The sequence below is a fragment of the Portunus trituberculatus genome, chromosome 17 (assembly GCF_017591435.1).
Source record: "Portunus trituberculatus isolate SZX2019 chromosome 17, ASM1759143v1, whole genome shotgun sequence".
NCBI lineage: Eukaryota > Metazoa > Arthropoda > Malacostraca > Decapoda > Portunidae > Portunus > Portunus trituberculatus.
Window position 1 is genome coordinate 17,328,694 of NC_059271.1, and position 7,100 is coordinate 17,335,793.

Below are 7,100 nucleotides of genomic sequence, written 5' to 3' on the forward strand. Positions count from 1 at the left end.
CAAAGTATAAACCGAGAGAGGAAGGAAGAAAGGATTGGTTTAATGCAACTTGTGTTAAGGCTAAAGAAAAGAGAGATGTGGCTTGGAAAAGATGGAAAAGAGCAGGAATATACTAAATAAGGAGAATTATAGAGTGGCAAGAAATGAGTATGTGAGGGTAAGGAGGAGGAAGAAAGAAAATTTGAAAAGATATTGTAGACAAGAGTAAGGAACATCCAAAATTGTTTTACAGGTTCATAAATGGTAAACTTAAAAGAGAGAGTCCATTGAAAGATTAAAAGGAGAGCAAGGGATAGTAGATGACCCTAAGAATATCGCGGAATTGCTAAATAATAGGTTTCAACAAGTATTTACTAAAGAAACAATGTTTGTAAAGCCTCAGAATGTAGAAGGAAATGTGCACATGGATGACATTAAGATACCTAAAAAGGAGTTATATAAAATGTTGGAGGAACTTAAAGATGATAAAGCGATGGGACCAGATGAAGTTTCAGGAAAATTATTGAAGGAATGTAGAGAAGAATTGATAGATCCATTATATGATATTATAAGGTGCTCATTAGAAACCGGGGAAGTACCGGTAGAGTGGAAAAGAGCTGAAGTGGTGCCCATTTATAAGGGAGGCAGTAAGGAAGAGCCTCTTAACTATAGACCTGTGTCTTTAACAAGTGTGGTCGGTAAGATTTGTGAGAGGGTGATAAAGAAATATTGGATACGGTTCCTGGAGGATCATAAGTTATTATCGGATCATCAATTTGGCTTTAGGAAAGGGAGGTCATGTGTAACAAATCTACTGAGCTTTTATTCAAGAGTGGTTGACAAAATACAAGAGAGAGAGGATGGATGGACTGTGTATATTTGGATTTAAAAAAGCTTTTGACAAGGTACCTCACATGAGACTGCTATGGAAATTAGAGATTTATGGAGGACTGAAGGGAAAAGTGTTAAAGTGGATGGAAAACTACTTGAGATGGAGGGAGATGAGAACGGTAATAAGGGATGCAAAGTCGGACTGGTTGGTGGTGGAGAGTGGAGTCCCACAAGGTTCAGTGCTGGCACCAATACTTTTCCTTGTCTATATTAATGATATGCCAGAGGGAGTAAACAGTTATATTAATTTGTTTGCGGATGATGCGAAGTTGTGTAGGTGTGTGAAGAGTGAAGAAGATTGTGAAATTTTACAGGCAGATCTGGATAAGATTTGGGAGTGGAGCAAGAGGTGGGAAATGGAATTTAATCTGAGCAAAAGTCATGTAATGGAGATGGGGAAGAGTGGAAGACGGCCAAGAGGGTCATATAAGATGGGTGAAGGAGTAGTGTTGAAAAAGGTGGAAAAGGAAAAGGATTTGGGAGTGATAATACAAGACCATGGGCAGTTTGAGGCTCATATTGACAAGATGTTTGGAGAAACATATAATTTGATTAGAAATATTGGATTAGCCTTTCATTATATGGATAAAGATATGATGAAGAAATTAATTAGTACGGTAATTAGACCAAGATTGGAATATGCTGGAGTGGTTTGGTCCCCTTATAAAAAGAAGCATATAAGGAAGTTGGAGAGATTGCAGAGAATGGCAACAAAAATGGTTCCGGAATTGGCAGAAATGACCTATGAGGAGAGATTAAAAGAAATGAATTTGCTTACCTTGGAACAAAGAAGAGAAAGAGGAGATTTAATACAGGTTTATAAACTGTTGAACGGTTTGGATGAAGTGGATAATGAACAAATGATGTTGAGAGAGGAAAATTTAAATAGAACTACGAGATCGCATAGTAAAAAGATAGCCAAGGGAATATGCTTGAAGGATGTGAAGAAATATAGTTTCCCACAGAGATGTGTGGAGGTGTGGAATAGTTTGAGTGAGGAGGTGGTGACAGCGAGGAGTGTGCATAGTTTTAAAGGAAAGTTGGATGTGTGTAAATATGGAGACAGGGCCACACGAGTATGATACCCAGGCCCTGTAAAATTACAACTAGGTAAACTAGGTGAATACACACACACACACACACACACACACACACACACACACACACACTGTAGTGAAGTGGTTAGCACGCTCGACTCACAATCGAGAGGGCCGGGTTCGAGTCCCGGTAAGCGGCGAGGCAAATGGGCAGGCCTCTTAATGCGTGTCCCCTGTTCACCTAGCAGTAAATAGGTACGGGATGTAACTCGAGGGGTTGTGGCCTCGCTTTCCCGGTGTGTGTTGTGTGTTGATGTGGTTTCAGTCCTACCCAAAGATCGGTCTATGAGCTCTGAGCTCACTCTGTAATGGGGAAGACTGGCTGGGTGACCAGCAAGCGACCGAGGTGAATTACACACACACACACACACACACACACACACTTTACGGAAAGCCACGCACGCAAAGGTCCTCTCATTACCGCAAAAAGTGTAGCGTTGGCTGACTGACGAGGAGAGTCGATCATTGCTACACCTACATTGGATCATTGAGCATTATTATTGTTTTCAGAAATAGGTTTGATCTACAAATTTTCAGAGTAGGTACCTGTTGTTTATAATTCGAAAGATCGTCTTATAAGCACGAAAATTTAAGATTTGATCAAAAGGATTGCTTCTGTTATAAAGAACTAAAGTGCGCAGTAGTTACTATAGTGAGCAGTGGTTGTATTATGTAAACGAGTACTAGCGAAGTGTTTCATTTGTCACTATACATAAGAGCTTTTACTTTATACCTAGAAGAAGCTTCATAAATATAATAATGACAATTAATTCGTATTTTCAGTCATGGTATTCAAAATGACACGGTGCAGTAATATTAATAATCGTAACCAATCACTTTCAACAAAATCCAATCCAATAAAAGCAATGGTAGTTTCTTTCGCTATTGGAGAACCGAACTATATAGGTCTGGCAAGGATTCGAACACGAGCCGTCTTAATCAACTACGACACCCAGCCCACTGGTCAAACAAGAAGTAATAACTTTAGAATCCCGTAGAGTTCAACTAAGGAGGCAATAATCTTTTACTCTATATGAAACATAGGAAATACTTGTATATTCTTTCTCCATATGAAAAAAAATTAGGAATCATTGCACTATTTCTATCTAAAGAAAAACCATCTGCACTTCGTCTCCTTATAGCTGAGAAGAACTAATGATTCCCAACACTCGCTACCTGCTACACCTTACCTGGCCTGCAAGACTGGAGGGAGGCGCTACCTGTCTCTTTCACCTGCTGCCGGTCACACGCAAGTACCACATCCACAGCTATCTTTTCTCCTCCCTCCCTCCCTCTCTCCAACCCTCCTTCCTTCCTAGCTGGATACACACACACACACAAAAAAAAAAAAAAAAAAAAAGCCACATATACATACATTCCGACATCAAAAATTCAATCACCCCTCTCTCTCCCTCCTTCCCCTTCCCTCTAATGTCAGTATTTGGTGGCGTGCTGTGTCACCTTAATTCGTCTTGATGAGATGGAAGACATCTAATTGCTCAGTCTGAGAATCTCGTGACCTGTTGTTGTTCATATGTTAGTTTAAGTTAATGTGTTTTTATTCTTTCAGTTTACTTATTGTGTGTGTTTGTGTGTGTGTGTGTGTGTGTGTGTGTGTGTGTGTGTGTGTGTGTGTGTTTGTTTGTATTCACGGTAGCTTGCTGGTCACCCAGCCAGCCTTCCCAATTACAGAGCAAGCTTAGAGCTCATCTTCGGCAGGATTGAGGCCACACCACACTCCACACACACACAGGGAAAGCGAGGCCGCAACCCCTCGAATTACAAGCCGTACTTACTTGCTGTTAGGAAAACAGGGGCTATACATTAATAGGCTTGCCTATTAGATTTGCCATTCCCAGGACTCGAACCTGGGCCCTCTCAGTTGTGAGCCGAGTGTGCTAACCACTACATTACGCGGTGTGTGTGTGTGTGTGTGTGTGTGTGTGTGTGTGTGTGTGTGTGTGTGTGTGTCCTATAGCAGTACTCCTTTATCTAATTGTCGTGTGTGTTCTTTTTTTTATTGGTCATGGTATGTTCCCTGACATAATCTTGCGTAAATACCGCATACGTAACGTTACCACCAGAAGTTTGAGGTAAAAGGTACCAAATTCAGAATTCAGTAAGACAGTGGAGGGACATTAATAAATAAACACTACACACAAATTAACTTTACTATTGGTGTCTTCAAGGTGAGTCAAGCTATTTGTAGTTCTGGAGACTCGGTCACTATGAACAAAAAAAAAAAAAAAAAAAAAATGAATAACCCCCAATCCAGTTCCTTTACCAAATACAAATACCTATCATTACTAATCTTCATCCACATCACTATCCTTCTCAGATACCTGTAAGTCTCGTGCAAGCTAGCATGCACGCTTGTCAGTACTAAGTCCAAAGCAGAACACGAAGCAGTAAATCTCAGTCTTCGTGTGCTTTGATTTATCCTTGTAAAATATCAACACTTCAGTACAAGACTCGCCGATCAATAGTAGGTCATCACGGAAGACAAACACAGCAATGCCAAGGCAACGCTTCCTCCTGAATAATGAATGATGAGAAGGATGGAAAATTATCTAGTGGTCACAGAAACTAAATGGTCCGTCAGCACACGACTATAAGAATGCTTCTGATTCTCCATAGTTGATTTGAATGCCTACATTTTTTGCCTTCAAAACAATTAATCTTGTGCATTTATTTCTCCGCATAGGTTTAATCCAATATTGCCATGTAAGCTTTGCAAAAAATTCTACCCGACCTGCTACGCACAGATAAGCCTCATCATTAATTTGTTTTTGTCTTCACTTTCCTTCCCTTAAGTGTTCTGTCACCTCTCAAGGCTTTTGACGTTGCACATCTGCTTCTTAGGTAATTCTTGATACTTTATCCTGTCTTCTCTTATTCTATCTACTCTGAGAGCGCCGAGTCTGTCTTTCTCACAGCACTGAGATCCGTATTAATTAAGAATACTGTCAATATCTAGTGCGAAATAGTGGATAATTTATCAAAATATACAGATTGAAAACTATCTCTGCTCTTATCAGAAGTTGTAAACAAAATAATATAAGGGAAGTGTATGGTATAGTGGGGCTTTGTGTTTCACGCGCCATTCCAACCTTACTAACACATAGGTTATGGGCCACGGGATTTTTTTTTTTTTTTTTTTCACTTAATCTTCCATCCCTTCTAACCTTAGGTAAATTAATTTATCGACAAATAAGGAGCAGGGATTGACTTAAAAGGAAGAGGATCAACTGAACCTTAAACACGGGCATTTCCGTAATGAATCCCTATATTCGATCCCACAGTAATAATGTAAACTAATAACTTGGTAGGAATATGATTTTTGCTTACCTTACCCTGAGGCTCTAAATCGTTCTTAGACTAGCCTATTAGGAAATATTTGTGTTTCTTAGTACGTACCATAAAAATGATAACTTAAATCCTATAAACCCCCATTATTATTCCGAATTGATCTGAATCGCAAGTGTTCATTCAAGAAAGTGTTTGTTCGAGTGTGATTCTGGAACCTTGACTGGAAGTGTGCGTGCGTGTTGAGTTCTTCACAGCCAAAGAAAAGTTAGAAAGAAATAGTCAATGAAAAGACAAAGCTGATCGAGGCTGACTGTCTACCATGATCCAGTTCTCAATTATTCTCTTGTCATGTCCGGTTGTGAAGGACGTTCCCTGTTCATTCACTTAATTCGGACGTTCCCGTTCATTCAGCTTAAGCAGTAGGAGTAGCAGCAGTAGTAGTATTAGTAGATAGCAGCAGCAGCAGGGTAGCAGTAGCAGCAGCAGTAGTAGCAGTAGCAGCAGCAGCAGTAGCAGCAGCAGCAGCAGCAGCAGGGCAGTAACAGCAGCAGGGCAGCAGTAGCAGCATAATGCAGCAAGCAGCAGCTGGTGCAGTTGTGGTTGGCAGCAGTAACAACACAGCAGATGTTGTGCAGTGGTGGTGCAGCAGCAGCAGCAGCAGCAGCAGCAGCAGCAGCAGCAGCAACAAACAAGCAGGACAGCAGCAGCAGCAGTAGCAGCAGCAGCAGCAGCAGCAGCAGCAGCAGCAGCAGCAGTTGAGCAGCAGCAGCAGCAGCAGCAGCAGCAGCAGCAGCAGCAGGCAGCAGCAGCAGCAGCAGCAGCAGCAGCAGCAGCAGCAGCAGCAGCAGCAGCAGCAGCAGCAGCAGCAGCAGCAGCAGCAGCAGCAGCAGCAGCAGCAGCAGCAGCAGCAGCAGCAGCAGCAGCAGCAGCAGCAGCAGCAGCAGCAGCAGCAGCAGCAGCAGCAGCAGCAGCAGCAGCAGCAGCAGAGCAGCAGCAGCAGCAGCAGCAGCAGCAGCAGCAGCAGCAGCAGCAGCAGCAGCAACAGCAGCAGCAGCAGCAGCAGCAGCAGCAGCAGCAGCAGCAGCAGCAGCAGCAGCAGCAGCAGCAGCAGCAGCAGCAGCAGCAGCAGCAGCAGCAGCAGCAGCAGCAGCAGCAGCAGCAGCAGCAGCAGCAGCAGCAGCACGGCAGCAAACAACAGCAGCAGCAGCAGCAGCAGCAGCAGCAGCAGCAGCAGCAGGCATGCAGCAGCAGATGATGATGATGATGCAGCAGCAGCAGCAGCAGCAGCAGCAGCAGCAGCAGCAGCAGCAGTTGCTGTTGCTGCTGTTGTTGTTGCAGCAGCAGCAGCAGCAGCAGCAGCAGCAGCCAGCAGCAGCAGCAGCAGCAGCAGCAGCAGCAGCAGCAGCAGCAGCAGCAGCAGCAGCAGCAGCAGCAGCAGCAGCAGCAGCAGCAGCAGCAGCAGCAGCAGTTGCAGCAGCAGCAGCAGCAGCAGCAGCAGCAGCAGCAGCAGCAGCAGCTGCTGCTGTTGTGCAGCAAGAGCACGGCAGCAGACGACAGCAGCAGCAGCAGCAGCAGCAGCAGCAGCAGCAGCAGTGGCAACAGCAGCAGCAGCATGGCAGCAAACGACAGCAGCAGCAGCAGCAGCAGCAGTTGTTGACAGCAGCAGCAGCAGCAACAACGGGTGGCAGCAGCAGCAGCAGCAGCAGCAGCAGCAGCAGCAGCAGCAGCAGCAGCAGCAGCAGCAGCAGCAGCAGTAGCAACAGCAGCAACACGGCAGCAAACGATGCAGCAGCAGTAGCAGTAGTAGCAGCAGTAGTAGCAGTA

The 7,100-nt window shown here is 44.1% G+C and overlaps 1 pseudogene; it reads left to right on the top strand.

Annotated features, from left to right (window-relative positions):
- The first annotated feature begins 5,980 nt into the window (after nt 1-5,980).
- On the top strand, nt 5,981-6,735 carry LOC123504729 (annotated as a pseudogene).
- Nucleotides 6,736-7,100: the final 365 nt, after the last annotated feature.